Source organism: Callospermophilus lateralis, chromosome 7, assembly GCF_048772815.1.
Source record: "Callospermophilus lateralis isolate mCalLat2 chromosome 7, mCalLat2.hap1, whole genome shotgun sequence".
NCBI classification, from domain to species: Eukaryota; Metazoa; Chordata; class Mammalia; order Rodentia; family Sciuridae; genus Callospermophilus; species Callospermophilus lateralis.
The window spans coordinates 100,631,045-100,655,005 of NC_135311.1; positions in this window are offsets into that span (position 1 = coordinate 100,631,045).

The following is a 23,961-nucleotide window of genomic DNA, read 5'->3' on the forward strand; positions in this document are numbered from 1 at the left end:
ACAAACATTTTCAGAAACTCATATTTTGGCCTGCTGAAAGCTTTTTCCATGAGAACGTGCTCCTACATAATGTTTTAATGTCAAGATCTAGAGCACATCCCTCACTGTGGATGAGGAGAAGCAGAGGGAGGATGAGAGAGAGGACCAATGCATTCTCCATGGATTGAGGAATGAGAGTGGGTTTTCATAGAAACAAGGATTAGATGGTAGAGAAAATGGAGGTCAAATTGGACATGGGAGCAGTAATGATGCCCTGAGTTTCAACTTCCCATCCGTAAAATGAGAAGGTGAGATATTTCCAAACTGTGGACTGCCAAGTTGTTTATGTTCTCTTCATGAGATCAAAGGTTAAAGGAGATAAAAGAAAAAAATAGAGCAGGGAGAAGATGAAATACTATCACTGCTAGGAGCAGGAAGGAGCAGAGCAAACAGCAATATTTTGTGTCTTGGGTCCATAGACTTGCATTCATAGTTAAGTTTCCTTCCAACACTTTTCTTTCCTTTCTCCTCCATCTCCTGTTCCTTCTTCTTTCATCTTTCTTTTTCCTTTTTAAATTAAGAGTCAACAAATAAGGAAGCTTTTGAAAAGAATGAACCCAACACAGCAGACATTGCTGGAACAGCTTCAAGCTGTTATACCTAATGCTAGGGACGTGGGGATGACTAGAACCTGGTCAGTGGTAACCTACTATCTAGTGGGAGAGGCAGAGACTATGCAATGCAGTGAGTTCTGTGATGCAGGAAGCCCAGGGACCTCTGAGGGAGCCACCCTGGTGGCAGATGTCAGGCACGCCCTCCCTAAGATGGCACATATTCTGAGGCTCCAAGGGCTAAGAGTTAGCCCTTCAAGGAGAGGTGAAGGGCCGTGTACCTGTTCAGAGCACAGGCCCTAGAAACCCTGCCGTGTTCCGCTGAAATGCTCTTGGGACAGAAACATGGAAATCATTCCAAACCGTTGACTTGGGTGGGTTTATTTTGGATGTGCTCATCGCTAAGTACATATTTTTCTAGGATTTGTGAGGAGATGAATTTCCATGTGTGCTGTGCTTCAGCATGTCTCCTCGGGGTGTTTATTTACTGTGCTTTATTCCCTAACCTAGCAGGACGTCACAGCTGGAGGCAGCTGGTGGTAAATAAATAGCTTCCATTACCCAATCCCATCACCATCCTCTGTTCTATTTTGAAAACAGTCGCAGCCCATAGGTCCTCTGCCCTCAAACCCATGGCAGGGTCTAAACCCTGGGGATCGGCAAGAGTGTTTCCTCTTCAAGATGAAATGGAGATAGATGTAAAGGGCAAGTTAAATAAAAGGGCACCACGGCATTCAGAGAGTCCTTCCTAGGAAAACCTCATCAATCATATGACCTCGATACCAAAAAAAAAAAAAAAAAAAAGACACAAACAAACATAAACAAATCAAACTTTTCATATTGTAGTCTATCCTGAAGGGGATTTGGGAGTAATTTGATTAAATTACAGTTAGGATGAGACTTTCTTAGGTGTCTGTCCTTTGCCTTCACATATTTTTATGTCATTTGATGATTTTCTGTTCAGTTTGTCAAACCGATAATGAATGCATGCAGAGTATGCACCCAGCTTCTATTTATCCGAATGCTAGTATAGGAGAAATTCTATTATAGACTCACAATTTAACCCAACCTCATCATTCCCAAAACATCAACACAGTAAGGGAGGAGGAGGCTCACCCACGTTCCTGAATGCAGTAGAATTACCTGTTGGGTTATATACAAGTACAACCCGAGACCTGCTCCTCCCCCTTCATCTGAGAGGAGGGGTCTCTAGCATGCAGGATGGGGACAGACTCACTCAGATGGTTCTTTGAGGAGAGTGAGAAAAGCCTTATATTCCTGATTTAGCAAACTCCAAGGGAGCTCTAAAAAGGGGGCTGAAAATATACATTTGAAGGTGGACACCATATTTATTCAATGAAATATTGAGTATTTGTAAAGGGTCAAAGTTATTTGTCCAAAAAAGTAAATCTTTGAGTGATTGTAGTTTTCCTCTAACTATTCCTTTCTTCCTAAGTTACTTGGCCTGTAGTAGTGTTGTTACAGAAGTGCTTATACGCTCTATCACTAGGCACTTTCTTTTTTAAGTATTTACCGACTTATTCACAGGCGGCACAAAATAGAACTTATTAAATGTTAGCTTCCTCCCCTGCCCCAGCTTTCTTCCTTTTCTGGCTGTGGAGCTAGAATGGATGAAGAGTCCATAAAAATGGATAGAGGGTGATTAATGTGTAATGTTTGGTATTTTCTCTTCATTCAGGCCAAAGGGATTAGAAGATCAGCTTTGCAATTCTAAAGGCTTTGAGGTCATAGAACACCACACGACAGAGTCATAAAAGCTCATCTCAGATTTTTCTTTCCTTCCAAGCGCTAAGAGCGTGACAAGAATCCTTATAAATATATCCGGCAGGAGTCATGGGTGGCAATCTGCTGACCCTGTTGCCACCCTGTTTCTCTTCTTGCTACCTCTATGTGGCTTCTCCCCTGCCTTATGTATTCAGTCCTGCCTTCTACATGGGAGAAAAATCCCAGCCACTCCATTTCTTTTTCTTTGTCCATAAATTGGAAATAGCAATTCCTACTTTTGGGGAGAAGAGACTTTGTGAGGATTAAATCAGATAATGGTGCATCTACTTCTTGATACTGAACAGGTTTTCAACAGGGTCATTCTTGGTCTGTCTCTCTTACCCTAAAGTTCAATACTCAAAACTGTTGACTTTGGGGTAATATAAAGTGCTCTAGTTAAGTGTACATATTGACTAAATTTCTTCAAATCAGCTTACTTGGTAATTCTGCAGTGAGAGTATGCTTCATTTTTAGATTTGATCTTTTAAAAAATCTTATTCTTAAGAAGAAAACTTTACTTTGTTCTCAGATAAGAACCTGTGGATCCCCCTCAATTTCCTGACTTGATCTGGTTGATGTCTTCCTCTCTGCTGTTTGGGAATGGGCCCCATGTTGCCTGTAGCCTAACCACCCTGCCAGACAATGGTATGGTATAGTCTGACTGCCTCCTCACCATTACTAATGGACCTGGCTAGCACAGTTGACAGTTGAGCTCTCCTTGAGCTCAAATGAGACTGGATCCAACCCTGGCTTCCTGCATCTCCCAGTATACCTGTAGCTCTTGGAGGCTCAGGTATTCCTCGACACCTCCAGCTCTCTTCTCTCATGCATTGCCTAAGTGCTTCTAGCTTTTGTGTCTGTTCTGCATCATGTTGACCCTTTGCTTTGATTTCTATACAAAAGCAGTTGAGAAAACTCATATTTGTGGCACATCAACTAAAGACTGAGAGAGGATTCAGAAAAAGGAATTCACATTGCAGCAGTACAAACCCCCTCCAATTTATCATGAGGTTTTGGTTGGTCAAGTCATTGCTCAGCAAATATCCACTTCCTATCACTCTCCATCAGAGGAGTTTCCTTTAGCATTCCATTGATAAAGGACTCCATCATGTGAGTTGCTTGGTCAGATGAATGTTATCAGAGAGAACACAGCAGAGGTAGGAAAAGTGGGTTGAGATAGGCTCCAGCTCTCACAGTTCTGCTATTGTGAAGAGAAAAATGTGTGGCACATATCCCATTTGTCAGAAAAGGATGAGAGACTTGGTTCATAATCCAGGAACAAGCACATGGCCTAGAACCATGCCCAGCTTAGATTAGCCAACTTTAGGCTGACCCAAAAATGTGTGAACGAGGAATAATAGCTTATTGTCATTTTGAGTTTGGGTGTTATTTGTTTTGCAGCAATAGCTGACTGATCCAAGGACTCATTGTTTTTAAAAATCTCTTGACAACCTTGGCACTGGGGAGCATCCACTTTAATCTTTCTCGCATACAACTTCACTATCTGCTCCCATTTCCCCTCTTTCTCACCAACCTTCTCTTTCAGGCACCTCCAAACACCTATTAATTCTGGACGCAGCCCACGTTATTTCTCTTTACATGCCTTGGCTTCTGCCTCTGCATACCACAGAGTGGTACTTTCATTTCAAACAGCTTTAAACAATTTTAATAAACAACCAAAAAATTCTCCCTAAGAGGAATGCTTGTGAGACCTGTTAGAACAATAACATTTTCCTCTTATCTGTCATCTGCTTTCACTTCTGCCCCTCATCTCAAATCCAAGCTGTGGCTGCTCCTGAGAGTATTTGAACATTTTTTTTCCCCCCAGTGGCAGCCAAGTCTGGCTGGTCTGTTCTTGCTTAGGCCATATTTTTAGTAAGTATTCCTATTGACCTAGATGTTTAAACTAGTTGGATAGCACATAGCATTAAAAAGTATTATAAAACCTCTTAGCTTGCCCCTTCGTCCCTACATTCGGTCTTTATTTTATCATTATTTTTTTCTTTCTGTCCAAGTGTCTGTGTAGCTCAGATCCTTTGGCTTTTTCTTGTACTTTCACTCTATCACTTATTTTGGCCCTGATATGTACTCATCTTCTGAACCTTCCTGCTACACATCTTTTCTGTGTAACTACTGCTCTCTCTTCTCCTTATATTTAGTGACACACAAAAAATACCCTCATACTCCAGAACAGTGGCCCAGTTTCCCTGCTTAGAGGGCTCGTGGATAAGGATAGCCAGGTTTCTCCACCACTTCAGGGACTCATGCATAGGGTAGCTGCCCCCTCCAGCACCAGCTGAGCCGGACCCTGCTGTTTCTGTCTCCCAACATTACTATGACTGGAATATTTTCTCTTCCATTTTTTTTTCTGGCTGATTATGTAATTTCCGGAGCTTCTACCTTCTCAGACCTCCACTCCTGAGATGGGCCTCTGTCCTGTTCCTCTTGATTCTTGGTGCTTCTCAGAAGCACTGGCAGTGTCTGCCAGCCCAGCCTGGTTTTGTGACTTGAACATCTAATTCCTGTACAAAAGTGGCCCCTCCACTCTTGTCTCAGGTTCCCACTGGGGCCCACCATGTCCTATACTCAGTGCCTCCCTGCTGCTGGCTCATCAGTTATCTAGGGGTGTGATCTTACCTTCTCTCAGGGCCTCTTGTTTATATTCAGTACTTGAGGGTCTCCTAGATATGAAATGGAATCTTTAAACATCCACAGCACTGAAAGGAAAAGGTATCTCTCTCACATGTGTAGTTCAAAATAAAATCAAATTAAGCCATAAAACATAGAACTGATAGGCAAGCTAGAAATAAAATTAGTCCCTCCATTTACTGATTAGAACATCCAGATTACATTTACTAGCCCTAAACTTTTCTCACATACTTTCGTTTAAAGCTATTCAATCATTTGTTCATATATTTAAATTATCTATAGATAATTCTTCTTTTACCAACACGCTAAGCACGGGCTTGGTTGGCGGCTATCAGAGTCCAGCTCTGATTAAACCTGTGGGGCTACACCACTCCTCTTTGTTTTCCAAGCCCCCTCTTCTGTACCTGCCTACTGCAGACTTCCTCTTACCATGTTCTTCTAGAAAGATAAATGTTCTGCTCTGCTACTTAGAAAGGACTTCCTCTCCCGAAGGTAGTATTAACCATATTGGTACAGTGAGTGCCTATTTAACTTGGGCTTTCTTGAATCAGGCTGCCTCAGTTCTTTTCTCCCCTATCCATAACCCAGGTATCGGACATGTAATTTCTGCAAAGCCCTGGGCCTTGGAGAGGAAGAGGACTGCCCATGGTGAGGTCTTACTGAAGTCCACGGGCAGTGAAAGAGCAGCATGAGTCCAGTGAGGTGGTGAGCTGTGGAGCAGAATGGATCACAATGGGACCTGAGTCTGCCACAGAAGATATCAATAAACCTACATAGAGGACTCCACATTTGAAAAGGCTTTTATGTCATTTTCTAAATCCACCCTCACCACATTCAATTTTACATGATCCTAATATAATCTCTTTTTCACAAATGAGACATCAGAGACCGAGGAGCTTAACTGACACCCAAAGTTACCTAGTGGCAGGAAAAACAATGATTTTTGTCAGTTTGGTTCAGGTTTGACATCCAGTGTGGCCATTTCATTTCATAAAACCGAACAAATGAAACATTTTCCTCAAATTTGTTATTTTAAATCAGTTGCACACATTTAGATTTATATCCTATCTTATTTCAGACAAAATTTAAGCAAGCTCGCGTGTGTGGACACACACACACAAATACACACACACACACACACACACACACACACACACACACTCTAACTGAATGTGTGGGAACTGTATTTTTGAAAGAATTTTGAACCCCAAACCTCAAATGATTTGTTTAGTTTTTGGTCAATAAACAAGAGTACTTGTGTTTCCATCGCTACATTTTGGGGCTGGTTTGCTTTTGCAGGGGGTGAGTAATGTCTAGTGAGGCCTCCTCTGTTGAAATCCAAATATACTCACGTTGTGCACTTAGATCCAGCCAGAGGAAGCCTAGACCCAGGAAGCCCGCCAGATGTTTCCACTGCCTTTTCATGGAAAGCTTAGCCTTTTATTTGTGTTTGCTTATTTGTTGAGTTGTGGAAGGGAAGTTTGAACAAGATCCATTCCAGGACAATAAAGGGCAGAAGGTGGAGGGATACTGAGAAAATACATGACAGCTCTCTATGGGGTGATGGTCTTGCCTTCTGTCAGCCAGGGACATCTGAGGTCCTTGAAGGGCCGAGGGCACATGATCCTAGTTCTGGCTCTGCCACTTGGGTAGATAGCTGTAGGGTTTGGGGGCAAGTCACAATCTGTGACTTTGAACCTGAGAACAAGAGTGCTGAAATAGACAGCTTGTGGCCTGAATCACAGTTGCTCCTCAGGATGTCCCATCCCATCTCTGAAGCCTAATTTTTCTCATTTATAAGTGGGCGTCAATTTCTTATTGGGCCGTTGTTAGAAATGAATGATAAAACCTCACTGACACATTTAACACATTGCCTTCTTTTTCCAAATGCTCAGTTCTTTCATCTCCAAGTGGGTTGTGGGACCTCTTCTGGCTTGGAAGTCTTTGAAATCCACAATGGTACCAAGAGTTCTCTGGAACCCCAGCTTCCACAGTAGGCTACCCTTTTATTGGCCTCTGGCTGCTTCTCAATGCTTTCCTTGCCTTTTCTTGTTTCTGTAAGAACTCAGGCGCCCACTGGAGGAAAGCCTCTCTCCATGTGAATAAACATGTTGATGGTATGTATATATCTTAGACCAGGAACTGTGGCCTGTGTGACCAAGGGAGAATTTCCACTGAGTTTTGAAATTAGCCACTAGCATTTGGACACTGGAGGTAGGAAAATGTGAGAGTGCACAGATGTATGTTTTGGAAGGTTTTTTTTTTTTTTGTCTTTGTCTTCTTTTGGTGCTTGCTCAGGCTGAACTCCTTACCTAAATGTCCTCTCCCTCTTTAGTCTCCCCTCTGTCCTCCTGGGAGACAGCATGGAGCAGGAGAGAAACAGTCACTTCATCATATTCAGAAACATCTGAATCCCATCTTGTTTTTGCTGCTCCTTGCAGTGTGACCTTGAGTGTGAATTTAAATATTCTGAACCTCCATACTGCAGGGTACTGTAATGGTTAAGAGCATGGGTGCTGGCTTCAAATTCCAATGGCACTGCTTACTAACTCTGTTGGGATCTTTAACAGGTTACTGACCTTGTTTTGCCTCAGTTTTCATTCTCATTGATTATTATAAGGATTACATAAGGATTGATTGATAGATGATGAATAAATCACCTAAAACAATGCTCCATTTACTAAATAAGAATCTACCATTAACATAACTATCATCATGAAATTCTTTACATGTCAAATGGATTATGAAAATTCTACTTCACAGGGTCATTTTGAGGTTAAGTAGTTCCTTTTCTTTATTCATGCTTTTAGTTAAGCTCAGCGTATACCTTTGTTCTTTTTATCTTTTAACTTTAGGGTTTCTTTCCAAAAGGTTAGTCTCAAAGTGTAATAAATGGAAATCAGAAGTCAGTGCAATTAGTACCACAAAATGTGATAAAGCCATTTTTAGCTAGCTGAAAATAAGGCCGTAAGACTTGCATTCATTAAGAGGTACTCCTTTCAAGAGTAATAAATAAACTAAGATTTTGAATTATATTTCCAGTCCCCTCAGCCATTTTAGTAGACAGAGAGGTGTGAAAAACAACAGAGGCAAGACTATTGTATGTGACAATATGTGTTGATGAAAAATTTGTTACACACATCTGGTTTCATTCATTGTTAATCATGATTTAATAAAATAATTGTATATCATCATGATCTCTTAACTAACTTCTGGTTGTTTTCTGGTCCTTCTTTCACACCACTTGTCTCCTTCCATCTTTGAATCCCTGCCATGTGATACTTAATAAAAGTCTAATCAGTGTTGGCTACAAGATAATTTGAATCGCAGTTTAGTACTTTAAAATTCAAGGCCCAGGCCAAATCTACCTTTGTCTTACTGGTGGGCTTCCTGGATTTTCCCAGCCAACTCTCTCTCATTCTATGTGCTTTTTTTTTTTTTTTTTGTTACTTATGGTTTTTAGATGGCTATAAAAGTTAAAAGGGATGCACAGTTTACTCTTAATTAGTAATCAAGACTACTGCCTATAAAAATCCATTCTTTCTTCATTATTTATTTACCCTCCCTATTTGTGGAAAGCAAAATTGTTTATTTTTGTTTGTAACATACAGCTCGATGAGATTTCCCAGTCTCCTTTCCATTAGGTGTGACCATGAAACTCGATTTTTTCCAAGTGAGTGAGCTGAAGTGTTGGCTCCAATTTCAGGCCTGTCCCTGGCACTCTCCTGCATATGCTCTTTCGTCCTCACATTCTCTTCTAGTCACTAACATGTCCACACCCAGGGAACAACAGAGTAAATGTATCAAGCCACCATCAATACAGAGGGCAGTGAATTTGCCAATTCCTACCCAGAACTGTTACATGGGCAAGAAACGCTTTTTAGTTATGTTAAGCCTTTAAATTTTGTTTGTTCTCACAACCTACTTACAACAATATAGTCCACAGAAACAGAATGTTTTGTTCAGAAAAAAAAAACAGGAACACTAATTCAGCTAAGCCACTGAAGTGGAGGAAGTTCAGATGAGCCATTGAAGTGTAAAGGAAACTAAAACCGCTCTGGGTCACTAAGTATCAGAACAATATTTGGCAAATGGAAGATGTATTGCAGAATTCCTCCCATATAATTAATCTTAGAAGCCCACAATGCTCAGTATTATAATCCCTGCTTAATGGATGAAAGATCTGAAAGAGAAAAAGGTGATGTAACTTGCAGAGCAGTGAGTTAACTGAGATTTAAAGACAACATAAATGAAGTCCAAAACTCAGTTTTGACTACCTTGCTGCTCATAGGAAGACATCTAGTCAATTGCTCTTTTCCACAGATGGTCAATGTGGGTTAAGCAAGCATCCTATAAGTTGGTATGTCAGTTTGCTGGAGTGAGCAGTTTTCATTTCTGTTTTGTTTTTAACCACATACACTTGAACTGATGTGTGAGGAGTCTCCACTCTTCCGGACTGTTAAGAGCTTCATGTGTAGCTTGTTGCCAGGTCAGAGCAGCTGGCTTTGACTTTCCTGGCCCTTGATAGGGTTCATGGCCTTCCTGGCCTCTGTCATACCCTTCACAGTGACTGCCTTGTCTACATTCTTGGTCTTTTTGTGTAAACAGGACACCCTATGCCGTTTATGCAACTTTCAAGAAATGCCTTTATAAATGCAGAAATGCCTTTCAACCTCCCTTTTCCCCTTGCGTTAGTGGAGTGCTGGGGTAGGGAAGACGGTCTTATTTCATCTGGGTCATCTCTGGCACATCTCTGGGCTTCATTTTCACCTTCTACCAAAGATCAAGCTGATCTAAAGCTGTGTCTTTTAAATTTTCTACCATCAAGGACCCCACTGTGTACACCTTTGATCTCAAGGGTGTCTGAATTTTGTCAAACTAGAGGACCACATCTTAACATCAGTGCCTAGTACTGTATCTGGGACAAAGCTGAGTATTGCTAGGTGTTTGCTGAAGATATTGGAGCCCACAAAACTGAAGTCTTAGGTTTGTGGGTGTTTGCCAAATATTTCAAATGCTCTCCCCATCCAAGCACACGGTGGGATTGCATTGCCAAGCCCCCTTACGTCCATGCTGGGCTTCTGAACTTGTTCTGGTCAATGAGGAACGAGAGGAATATTCAATCCCATGTGCAAGGTCCTCAAGAGTTCTCTTTTCCCTCCACAGGAGGTGCTATTCTAGACAGGGCTGCTCTGACAGCCTGGAGTGGGAACACTACAGAGTGAATCCCCAGCTGAACCAGTGCACATGCAGTAGAAACCGAAGCAACTCTTTCCTGGCTTAAGGCACTGAGATTTTTGTTTGTTGGCATAGTGTAATCTATCCTGTTCTGATTAAATCACTAAATTAAATCACAATTAATGGGTTTTCTCATTTTTAATAACCACAGAAATATATAACTGTCATTCAAAGCCTCTACCAAGAGTGAACAGAGTAGAATGACTCATTAAACTGATAGATCTCTGCCAAAACCAAAGCAAAGAGATCATTTCAGTAGCACACATCTCAGCAGGACACTTTTAATCCACTTAAGATAAACATAATTTATATTAGGCTTTTTAAAATTAATTTTTTTCCACATTCTTATCGGTGCATTATAATTGTGCATAATAGTGGGATTTGTTCTTACATATTTGTACAAGCACACAATAAGACAATAGCGTCTGGCTAATATAATCCCCCAGTCATTATGCTTTCCCTCCCCTCCTCTCTCCGCCTGCCCTCCCCTCTACTCTTCTGGTCTCCCTGCTACTTTCATGACACTCCCACTTTTATTTCCATGTTTCCTCTTTAACTTCCACATATGAGAGAAACCTATGACCCTGGACTTTCTGAGTTTAGCTTATTTCACTTAAAATAATATTCTCAAGTTCCACCCATTTGTCTGCAAATTACATAATTTCATGCTTCTTTATGGCTGAATAAAACCCCATCATATGTATGTACCACATTTTCTTTACCCACCGTTTGGCTCTTATGGATTGTGCTGGTGTAGACATGGTATGCATATATTGCTATAGTCGGCTAATTTTAATTCTTCAGGATAAATCCTGAGGAGTGGTGGGGCCGGGTCATATGGTGGTTGCATTCTCAGTCTCTTGAAAAACTTTTATACTGCTTTCCATAGTACTGTTCTAATTCACAGTGCCACCAACAGTGTAAAGGTGTTCTTTATCCCCAACATCTTTTCCAGTATTTATTATTGTTTGCATTCTTGATGTTTACCATTTAAACTGAAGTCAGATAAAATCTCAGTATAGTTTTGATATGCATTTTCCTAATTGCTAAAGATGTTTAACCTTTTTTCATATATTTGTTGACCATTTGTATTTTTTCTTTTGAGAAATATCTGTGTAGTCCACTTCCCCCTTTACTATTTGGGTTATATGGGGATGTTTGGTATATTTTGAGTTCTTTATATATCAATATTAATAATATTAATAATCTGTCAAAAGAGAAGCTAGCAAAGATTTTTCTCCATTCTGTAGGTTTTCTCTTCACGTTCTTAATTGTGTCCTTTGATGTACAGAAAATTTTAATTTGATGCCATCCTATTTATTAATTTTTGATATTATTTCTGAGCTTTAGTCCACTATGTCCTATCTGTCTCCTTGACCAATCTCACTAGGGTCTGATACATAGTTGAGGTTCATTAAATATCTTATACTATAACTACTGGACTTCAAGCAGCATATGGCACATATATAATTGGCTTTCTGAGGTTGTTGGGTACCTGTCAGTTTAAAATAATGTGAGCCCCTGCTTTGGTGGGTCCTGAACGGTCCCTGTTATGCTACTTCTTATTATGTTATTTTCTAAAACATGAGGAGCTAATTTTATTTTTTCTAATTTTTATTTTTAACTGTCATAGTAGTATGTATTTATGGGATATAATGTGATGTTTTGGCATGTATGTGCAATGCATTTAAAATTGACTCTTCTAGCAATTTTGAAATAGGCAATATGTTATTACCAACTATAGTTACGCTGCTATGCAATAGATTTCTAAAACTTATTCTTCCTGTATAACTAAACTTTATACCTTTGAACATCTCCCCATTTCCCAAATCTACCCAAACTTAGTCTATGGTAATCATCCTTGCACTCTCTGCTTCTTCTTTGAATTCACATCTTGATATTCCATGTATAGATAAGATCATGAAGTATTTATATTTATGTGCCTGGCTTATTTTACTTAACATGTTGTACTCCAGATTCATCTATATTATGGCAAATGACTGAATTTCCCTCTTTTTAGAGGCTGAGTAGTATTTCATTATAAATATGTATAAATACACATATACATACATGTGGATGTGAGATATATATATATATATATATATATATATATATATATATATATATTTCACATACATTTTTATCCATACATTTGCAGATGGGCATTTGCCTTGTTTTTGCATAATTAATAATAGTATTCCCTTGTACCTTCAGATATTCCTATTTGGAGATAAACTATGGGATTGCAGTTACTCTGCATGTCTGCACTGCTATGCTTTTGCTATGCAACAGGATATAGCTGCTGTCCTCGTGGAGTTCCTCTTGATCAGTCAGGAACTATTCTTTCTTGCAAAGTGTTCAAGATAGGACCTGCTTTATACTGTAGTAAAAACTTGGGTGTGAGCCTGAGGCCTCCACCTCTGTCAGACACCTAGAGCTTAGGTTTGGAGAGGACCCAGAAAGTCTATAATCCCATGCTTTAGTTTTCCACAGGAAACAGGCCAGAGAGGAAATGCAGTTTTTCGCAGGCTGTACCACAATGAGCAGCTCTCTTGTTTCCTGTTGCTTTTCTCTACTCTAGTTGGTACTCAAGTGTCTCAGCCCTAGGGCCAGGTTAGAGGGTTCAAGTCTCCGCTGGGCTATAGTAGTACCTTCTGGAGTAGTTGAGAGAATAAATTCTCAGAGCACCTGGGGAACACAGTGGGCACTCAGATAATGTCGCCTCCCTTTTGTCTTGACCCACTCACTGCATGGTTCCCACCACGGGCATTATTATTTTGTTAGATACTGAGATACTCAAGTGCTTGAATAATCTGTGTCCTCAAGGAGTAAGGCATCTTGTCCTCTGGATCCTTATGAATTCTTTATACCTGCTTCATTTTATTTCAAATGGGAGGGGAAAATGTCTAAGGAGAATCTGGCCATTCCCTCTCATAATGCAATCTCCAAATCTGAATGTTAATTACAATGTATTGATCGTGGGCATGGACATCCACACTCAGACTGCCCAGGTTCAAATCCTAGTTCTGCCATTTATTAGCTATGTGGCTTGAATAAGTCCCTTCACTGTTTTTGTGCTCCCATTTCTCATCTACAAAATGGGAGTGGTTACATGAATATTAACCCATGGAACTGTTGTTAGTCAATGAACTAACAAATAAATAAAGGACCTAGAACAGTGTGTAGTGTGCAGTAAATGCTGTGAATTTAAGATTAGTTTTACATGTGCTTGATTACTTTGTATTTGGTATCTTTATATCTTCTCTATTCAGTGAAACCCTGGTCATTGTTTCATTACCATGGTCCATTTTTATTTATTATACAATTATTATTATACAGCAATACAAATAATGGGGAGTCAACTCCAATACCAGTATTCCCCTTAAACTGTCTGTTCTTTAATTCCCAAGTTTTCTGGCAGTTTCTGACAATTCACATTCACAAACTAATCACACTACATTAGCTAATTTTTTTCTCTTTAGCTATTTTAACGTAATTTCAAGACTTACAGAAAAGTTTTAAGAATAGTGCAAAGACTTCCTGTGTAACCTTTTCTCAGATTTCCCATATGTTATCACCTTACTATATTTTCTGTATTTTTTCTCTTTCTATGTACTCTGAAATGGGTGAGAGTAAGTTTCCAACATGGTAGTCCTTTTCCCTGAAGAATTTTAGTGTGTGTTTTCTAAAAATAAGGATATTCTCTTACATAACCATAGTACAAATATGAAAACTAGGAAATTATCATTGATATAATACTACTATCTAATCTGTACAATTTATTCAAAATTTTCCAACTTTCTCCAATAATGTCTTTTTTACTCTATGGTTTAATTTTTAAAAATTTTATTGCATAAGTTTATAATGTAGAGCATGATGTTTTAATATACATATTCATACTGAAATAATTACTACAGGCAAGCAATGTGACATACCCTTTCCACAGTTACCTTTACAAAACTGTGTGTTCTAAGAGCACCTAAAATTGACTCTTAGCAAATTTTTGATATATAACATAATATCCTTGACCATCATCCTCCTACTCTGTATTAGACCTATAAATTTATTTATCCCATGCAACTCCAACTTTGTACTCATTATTGTGCCACTAATGTCCAAAAAAGAATATCATAATTTATATAATATACTTAGTTGTCACATCTCTTGGGTCTTATTTAATTTGGCACGGTTTTGCTCAGTCTTTCTGTGTCTTTTATGGCATTGACATTTTTCAAGGGTATAGGTCAGTTATTTTTGTGGAATGTCCCTTACTTTGGTTTTATCTGTTCCCCGTGATTAGGTTTAGATTATGCATTCTTTCGGCAAAAATATCGCAGAACAATGTTGTGTCCTTTTCAATGCCTCACACGAGGACATGCATAGTGTCTAGTTGTCCCATTACTGGTGATTTTGACTTCTATCTCTCAGGTGGAATCTGCCAACTTACCATAAAGTCCTTATTTCTTCATTGTGATTGGTAAGTGACTTTGGTAGAGATAACTTGAAACTAGACAGATGCTTTGTTACTCCTCAAAAATTCTTACACACCAGTTTTCTAATTTATTTTTTATGGGTGCATTCTAATAACACATAACAGTGGGATTCACTGTACCACATTTGTACATGTACCTAATGTAACTGGATCAATCTCCTTCCCCAGTAGCCTCCCTTTCCTTTTCCACCTTGCTCCCCTGATCTATCTGCTCTACTCCACCGATCTCCTTTCTTTGCCCACTTGTTTTAATACACAATAATGCTTTCCTGAACCAATTAGTTTTGTTATGGCTGTTGAGTCTGTTTGTGCTTCTATAACAAAACACCACAGACTGAATCATTTATTCCTCATTCACATTTACTCTGCATTCCTGGCTGGAAGGCCAGGATCATGGTGCCAGCACATTCTGGCAGGGCTGCCTCACATGGCAGAAAGCAGAAGGGCAAGTGAGCCTCGTTAATCCCCTCTAGGTTTTTATAAATCCCTAATCCCACTCATGAAGTGGGAGGGGTGGCCTCATAGCCCAAGTATCTCCTAAAGAAGCCACTGCTTAACTCTATAGCTTTGGCAGGAAGTTTCAACATATGGATTTCAACATATTTAGATCATAGCAGTTGCCATATGGCAATTTTCTAAATCCAAAGTTTTCCCTATCTTCATTAGCTGGTTTTCTACTATAAGGAAGATCCCTTTGCTTACTTGGATCCATATGGACTCATGTATGTATTCTATATTTCTTCAATGGACTTTCATCTTTATGTATTTATTTTGATGCTCAAATTGTACTTCTAGCCACCACTAGACATTTTACAAGTCTGTTTCAAAAACTCTGCCTTTCAGAAGCTTGGCCCACTCAGGCTGTCAGCAGCTCCCTCCTTCAAACATCCCAGTTCAGCTCTATATCTTCAATGCTTAGCACTGTGGTTGATGCACAAGGGCCCTCAGTTCATCCTTGGTAAAACTATGAATGAGTGAAAGAAAGAAAACCCAAAAACTATGCTTAAATTTCTGCCAGTCTGCCCTCTATTTTTTCCTTTTTCAGGCACCAGCTTCAACTAGCAGAAGGAAATTATCTATTAACATTCATAGCAGGCCACTGTGAGTCTTGCAATAGCAAGGCACGGTCCACGTGGATTAAATCGTTGACGTGTTTGAACTTAACATAAATGTTTCTCCCATTTCAGAGGCTGCCTGCCAACTCTGATCTCATATCCTTATGGTTTCTTTACCATTTGCTCAATGTGGTGTTTCCTCTATCAGTTTTTCATTCATTAAGGACCTCTCCGCCCAAAGATGAAATAAAGGGGTATAATCAACCTTTCCATCAGAGGCAGCGAATCTTGTGGAAAAGTTCTGGGGCCTTAATCAGGGGACCTAGGTTTTTGATTCCCATCTGTATGGTGAGAAGTGTGACTTCGGGTGAGTCATTCAACCTTACTGGAGCTTTGTTTTCTTCATTTGGAAATAGGCCCTTAGCATCTTTGATACAAAGATATTCTGGGCTCGAAATGAAGTGACCTATGTAAAAACACTTTGAAGTTGGACAGTCTGCTCTCTGGAGCTTCCGCACCTTGGCGCGTGATATGGCATTTATCTTTATTAACAACTCCCTCCTGATCTCTCAGAACTCTGCCATGTACCACCTCTTACGTGTGGCCTTCTTAAGTGACCCAATGTACCACCTCCCAATCTCTGTTCTGTGTGGACACAACAGAAAAGGTGCATCAGGATATACACCTCCTGTTCACAAGCTAAGGGCACAAGGCCACCGTGAGCTGCACCTGATGTCTCACCTCACACCCCAGCAGCATTGAGCATTTGTTCTGTTATATAATCACGACCCTACAATTTAATTTGCACCTTTCTGACTGTGAAAGCATCCTTTAGTTCCATTGACTCAGGACAAGCTATCCCCCAAATACTTGGGCATAGCCTCCCTATGGGACCCATCCTAACCCAAGAGATTTCGCCTAGATTTGGGGAGGAAAAAAACTTCTGTCAATGGCAAAATGGACTGTAAAAAAAAGTGTACTAAAATAAAAGACTAACAATATTTTAACCAGGATTTAAAAAACAAAAAACTATCAGAGTCACATTCGAACTTTTCTTTGGTTATTCATTTCTGTCCAAGAAATGTTCACTCTTTCACGTGATTCGTAAGCATTTACCACCAACTCTATTTTTGTGGTCCCATCCCTTGTCTTTTTTCCAAATGCAAACTCCCTGATCCAAACTGGGGATCAGGGAGTCAACAACTGGTCTGTGATCACACCTGGCTTATAGCTAATCTTAAGGTTCTGCAACACCTCCTTCCTCACTTCTATGCTTGGTCTCAAGATGCCCCTTTTGCCAGGAGTCCTGTCCTATGAACCTCAACTCTACCTGGAAAATTCTTGCCTTGTTCAAAAGTTGTATTTCCTATAAAGTCATCCCCAGTTCATCCTCAGGGCAAGAGGATGCTCATTTCTTTGAATATTCCTCAGCAATAGCACAGGTCAAGGGCCTGTGCTACTTTCTGATTTGGAGCCTGGAATATTGCCTGGTGCAGAGTGGGCGTGCTGTAATATTTCTGAAAGATTGAAAGTGGAGTTATTAGTTATCAAGTACTTACATATTCCAGCTTTGACCATGTTCTCTCTTTTTATTTTCACACCGACCATTTTTGCAATAAATCTTATCCTTAATTCCAAACTAAAGACACTGGGGATCAGGGAGTGAACAGCTGGTCTGTGATCATACATCTATCAAGCAGAGAAAATTAGATCCATTCCCCCGTCTCCAGCATGGATATTATCATGGTTACATCTAAAAAGTATTTAATAAATAAGATGTAAATACTAAAGTTTTTGTTTAATTTTCTTTCTCACTGGGATAGTTATAAGGACACAAAGGTGACCATCTTGATTTTGCTGCTTATTATCTGTATGCATTGATTAGGTTTTAAAGGGATCAAATAGGGTATTGTCCCCTTTAAAAGGTGTTTCCTGAACCCCAAGTCTATATTAAATATCTTTTTTCTGTCTTCTTGCCATGACCTATGAAAATCACTGGTACTAATTCAGTAATCACCTCCTTTTTGTCAACCCACTCTATAATTTTTTTCCTTAAGAGCAGGACTGTGTCTTATCTTGTCTTCTTTGGGTCTCACTCAAGGACTGTCATGCAGGGGATTCCCATTAAGTATTAATAAATTCATGAAATAACAAAATTCCTTATCCCATCTAGATCTTAATTCTCCAATCTGAAAAAAAAAAAAGAAAGTTAGGACTAGATCAGGAATGGCACAAGTGTGCAACATGTGCTACCACTTTTTTTCTGTCCTTGACAGACATTGCTAGTCAATTGCCTATTCTATTCTGGACCCAATTGCAATACCCTTTTCATAGGAAGCCCCTACTACCAAGGAACTTTATTGCTACCTGTAGTCTTTATGTTTTTTCCCATGACATTCTCAGAGCCTGGTTCCTCCATTCAGAAAGAAGTGTGAGTTAGATGCTCTCTAAAAGTGAGATATGGGAAGGATGATAAATCACAGTCTTACCACTATGTCACTCCCGAATTTTCATCCCAGCATTCCTGATTTGACAAGTGATTTAGCATCCTAGGTTGGGGAAGGATGGATGGATGAATTGGGCCTCTGTGCCTGGCCGTTGGGCAGGAAATTAATAAGAATGCTGGCTGACATGATCTATGGCACTGTAAGCTCATTATGCCTGATTAGCTTCCAGCCTTTCACTCCCTCTGACAGCTACAGGGCCTCAGGGTTTCCAATGGCAACCCGTTTCCCTTTCTCTAATTGATTGCTAGGTCTCCAACCGTGAAACCAGACCCTCCCATAGACTCCTCCACGTGGGGGCCTTTCTGCATCATGTTACCTTCTCCTTTTTGGCAGTGGGTAGGTGAGCTCCTGGGTTGTCTAAGTGGTGTTGACAGTGAAGCGCTTTGAACTCAGGAAACAAAATTTGAAGGGATCGATTCAGTTCAGTTGATTGAGGTTCTTATAGAACTACTATGTGTGGACATCTGTGTTCTGTATAGAGTTGGCAATAGAGCAGATTATATGATGCTGAGAATAAGGGAGAGGATTTTAAATTCATTTTAATAAACATTTATGATGTACAATGCACCAAGCACTGTGGTATATATGCAAATGAATCCAAAGTGAATATTCCTTCACCTTGAATTCATATTTACAAAGTAACTACTATACTCACTATGCCCTCAAAATCAGGCTAGATTCCCTCTGGAGTGTTCTCTCTTCATCCTGAACACCTAATCTTGCTTCTGCAAGACATACACATTTTTTAAAATTTATTTCAGTCATATTTTTGCTTTCTCTGTCTTGTTTTTTTTTTTTTTTTTTTTTTTTTGCTATTTATAAGTTAGCCCACACTTGTCTTTGTGAGGAAGACCTATAGGCTGTGATTTCAATTTCAATGGAGATGGGTGAGCAAATAAGGAGTGAAGATATATAATAGAACAACTGCTACTGGAAGCTTGATGGTTATTCTTATGAATACGGGTTCTAAACACATAGCACTTTGAGTGCTATTGATGATTCTTCTCCCATTAGCAGCCCAGCAGAGATGTTTGGTAGTATCTTGGTGTAATCAGAAAGGGGGTGACCAAGCCCCAAACTTACTGCTTCAGAGAATCTTCCTTGACCCCACCACACAAGGTCAGGTTCTCTATTGTATTGATTGAAATTGGACTCTAAAAGCACCGCATAACTTGTAGACTACTGTACAAATTCTAATGATTATTAGCTATTCCAGAACATGATCAGAAGAAGGTAAAATGGTAAGATAAGCTTTAACTTTTTGAGTTAGTTCTACTCTCATGTAACCTTACAGAAAAGGCACTTTTGTTCTTCCCACCCTTGACGTCTACCCCCACTAATGACACTGTCAGTACTGGCCAACATCCCCAGCTTGGCCCAAGAAGTGACGGGGCTTGAAAATACTCATTGGCTTAGGACAACTTAGATGTGAATTTGATGGCATTTAAAGAATACCCACCAGACAGACAAACTCAGCCTCCTTCTAACTGTCTCTCAATGATCCCACAAGAAAACAAAATCTGAAATAGTGGTAAGTTCATTGTTCTTGGACAAACTTTGTGGATTTTAGTCCTTTGATTAAAAGGAAAGCAGAGACCCATGCTTACTCATAATCCCGGGTCTCTTATGAATAAGACATTAGGGCTCAAGTTTTATTCCATTTTCAAGAAAGTTTTCTAAATATTTTAAGATAACTTTTTTTCTTCTTATTATTCCTTCTTTTCCAGGGCTCATGGAGGGTGGGATGGTTTGCGCTTGTCATGTGAATTCAAATGAGTCACTTTGTGTCTTTAAAGCTGTTTCCTCTTGTACAAAATGAGAACCAAACTCTACACTGCCTGCCTCCTACAGCTGTTTGTGGTGCTGAAGGAGTAAAACAAAGGAGATCCCATAACACTCTGTAAACATACAAGGAGTCATTATTGTTAGGGGTCTTTGAAGGAAGAGGAGGGTCCAGGCTGTCTTTACACATCAGCACCAAAGTTTACAAAATCAAATTGACATGTACAAATTAATAGTTCTATCTTAACACGCTCACTGGACAAGAACAAGCACAGACACGGAAGCCCGGGCTGACCCATTTGCCCCGTCCCTGCCCGCTTTCTCAAAATGCATCTTTGTGCCTTTGGACAGCCTGCACGGAGAAGTGATCCATGTGAAAAAGCAATCCCTTCTTCTTCTTGTTCTTCTTCATTCAATCATAGGTTAGCCTAAGTTATGAAGACTGGAATTTTAGTTTCAACAGCAATAATGAGAACAAATTATTGTTGAATAAATCTGATTTAGCAAAATATTACTGGAAGTTTTTATGAATATGGATGCTAATTGAATTTGCCTAATAGGTTCATTGATGGTTTTCTTTCCAATAAATGGCCAAGCAAAGAGTTTTTCTCAGATCTATGTATAGTTTCAGGCAGTCCTGGTTTCCAATCCTGATCAACGCACTTATGTTGTACATGTGTAGTGTAGGCAGGATATTTTCTTTTTTCTTTTTTTAAAGAGAGAGTGAGAGGAGAGAGAGAGAGAGAGAGAGAGAGAGAAATTTTTTTTAAATATTTATTCTCTAGTTATCGGCGGACACATCTTTGTTTGTACGTGGTGCTGAGAATCGAACCCGGGCTGCACGCATGCCAGGCGAGCGCGCTACCACCTGAGCCACATCCCCAGCCCCTAGGCAGGATATTTTCTTTCCAACATTTTCAGGTGTAAGTTTCATGTCGTGTAAATCATGTGGCCTGTGAGTCTTCTCACTCTTACTCTTGGAAGCAGTGAACTTCAGAGCTTTGGGAAGAAGCAAAGCACCTTCCCTAAACCACAGTCATTGCTCAGTTTTGATTTTAAAATTAGATATTTGCTTGAATCCTTGATAAGTCAAAAGGCTTAATTAAAGCTGACATAGGCTGTGGAAGAATGTATCAATGATGATGTATGTTTGACTGTTACAGAAATTTGGCTACTAAGAGAAACAGTAGGGTTTGTTTTTCTCATATAACCAGTCCAGAGACAGGTGGTCCAGAGCTTCTGTGGTGGCAATACAACACTGTGTGGACTCTGTGATAGAGAAGTTTATGTGTCTACTTGGCTAGGCTATACCCCACAGTTATTCAACCCAATGCTGATCTAGGCTGCAGTGAAGGTATCTTATAGATTGATTAAACTCGGTAATAAGTTTAAGCAAGGAAGCTTATTCTAGTTTATCTGAGTGGGCCTAATTCAGCCCATCAAAGGACTGTAAGAGCAGAGCTGAGGTTTCCCTGAAGAAACCTCTCTCCACCTGTGGACTACAGCTTCACCTATACCCCCAGAGTTCCAGCTTGCCCCTCCTGATGGCTGCTGTATGGGTTTCAAATGTACCTAGCCACATCTCATAATCAGATGGGTCACTATCTTGCAGTAAATCCATATCTATCTATCTATCTATCTATCTATCTATCTATCTATCCATCCATCCATTACCCATCTCCCACTTGCTCTGCTTTCTTGATGGGACCACAGCTGATACAGTCTGGACTCCTGCTTACTTTCTCCATCATCATCCTTAGTGCCTGTGATGAATTGCTAGGGATGTGTCTATATAACTGGCAGGAACAAAAAGAAATCAAAGGGCATAAACCAAGAAACTGACACCCCCCGCAACTTTGTTTCTTTTCCAAAATAAAAACCCTACCCAACAACTTGCACTCATATTTCACTGGCTAGGACTTGGTCACAAGACCACCTCTAGCAATCTTTGAGCCAGGGAAGGAGAATGCTTTTAGTTGGGCACATTGCTATCCCAAGTAAAATAGGGGGAGCTATAATAAGGAAGAATAGGGAAATGGATATTGTTTTAGTCATAACAGAAAAGATTTTTTTAAAGTCCTTTATTATATGAAAAAATCAAACCTGAATGTCTTAGATTTTAGAGTTTCTTTTATAATTCTAGAAACTTTTCTCCTTCTAAATGGGATAATAGTCCCTGTGTTTTGCCACTTTAAGATACAAGAGTTTTATGAGTTGAAAATGTTAAATCCAAAAGTCTATCCCTTCCTGCTTGAGAGATTGTAAGAATAAACATGCACTAGAGATAGGAGAGTCGGGCAGAGTGCACCCCAACCTCTCTCTGTGTCTCAGCACAGCATGGGGAGGGACAGTGGTGTTAGGTGAGTGATGTCGGGGGAGGAGGCACTCTTGTTGGCTTTAAACTTGGTATCCTGAAAGGCAACGTGAAACAAACTATTCAGTTCACAACAGGGAGGCCAAGGGAAGATCAGAATTTGGCTTTTCCAAGCCACTCAGATTTTCCGTGGCATGATCAGTTACTGCAGATTTTCCACACGACCCTGGAAGGCCTGGAAAATCATTGAAATGAGGAATAATAGGCTTTCCATAGTACCTTCTGTAGCAAGGGTGAGAGCCAGGGACAGAATGAACCAAGGCAGCACTGGAGGTGAGGCATCCGCAGCCTCTGGGATGTCAGAGAGAAGACTGAGTTCATTAGGAGGCTCAGTAAAGTTGAGAGGGTGGAGGCAGAAGGACGATGGAGAAAGAAAGAAAGAGAGAGAGAGAGAGAGAGAGAGAGAGAGGGAGAGAGAGAAAGAGAGGAAGGAAGGAAGGAAGGGAGGGAGGGAGGGAGGGAGGGAGGGAGGAAGGAAGGAAGGAAGGAAGGAAGGAAGGAAGGAAGGAAGGAAGGAAGGAAGGAAGGAAGGAGAGAGAATGGATTGCCAGTTGCAGCCTACAGTAGCAAGGGATCAGGGCAATGCTCAGGAGCAGTTACCAATATCCCACGGAATAACTTCAATGGCCCCACCACAGAAAAGGACACCAATGCTCCAGGCCAAACACTCAATCACACACCTAGGGAAGAGCAAGAAAAGATGGCCAAAATATGTGAGATTGAGCAAAACAAACCCCCAAGAAATTGTTAAATTATTTTGCATTGGCTAAAAGTATAGCCAACTAGATGGCAATTGTCTCCCTCCACCCCCAGCTACCTACTGGACAGAGACTCCTTAATAACTAAACTCATAAGAGTTGAGGAGAGAATGAACTGTATTTCTTTGTACACATCAATCAAAGTGTTATTTTGCAACCTCTCTACCTGGCAAGTGAAAGCAAAGATACTTATCCTGCAAAGTGGTTGGGAGAATAAAAATAAAATCTTGTCCGCTTTATAAAGAGCAGCTGAGAAGGGTGCATTTATGTTAACTTAATTTCAATCACCTGGGTGCACTAGTGATCAGTATCTATATAAAGCAAGGCCCCCTGCTGCCCTGGAAGATGGCAAGTAGAAAAGGCGTACAGAGCACACCCCAGCACAACCAGACTGTCACATTTTCTGCCCCAAATCTTCCCCGTTCCCTTTATTCGTACATGCAAACACATCACCTCATTTCTTCCCCTTACAATGCATTACAGTGTTGTATATGAAATTTTATGTAACTATTGTGCATCTCAAGAAGGACAAGAGCCATGTTTGATTTCTTTCAAATGCAAGTGTGTTACAGGCTTAGTACTTAGAAAATTAATGATATCACTACTTCTCTGGGTCCCTAGAAACTCAGCTTTTATATACTCAACCTATCTAATCCATATATGGAAGATCAAAAGGAAAATAGTCATAAAATATATTTCTTTCTACAATCATTATCCATTAATGTAACTTG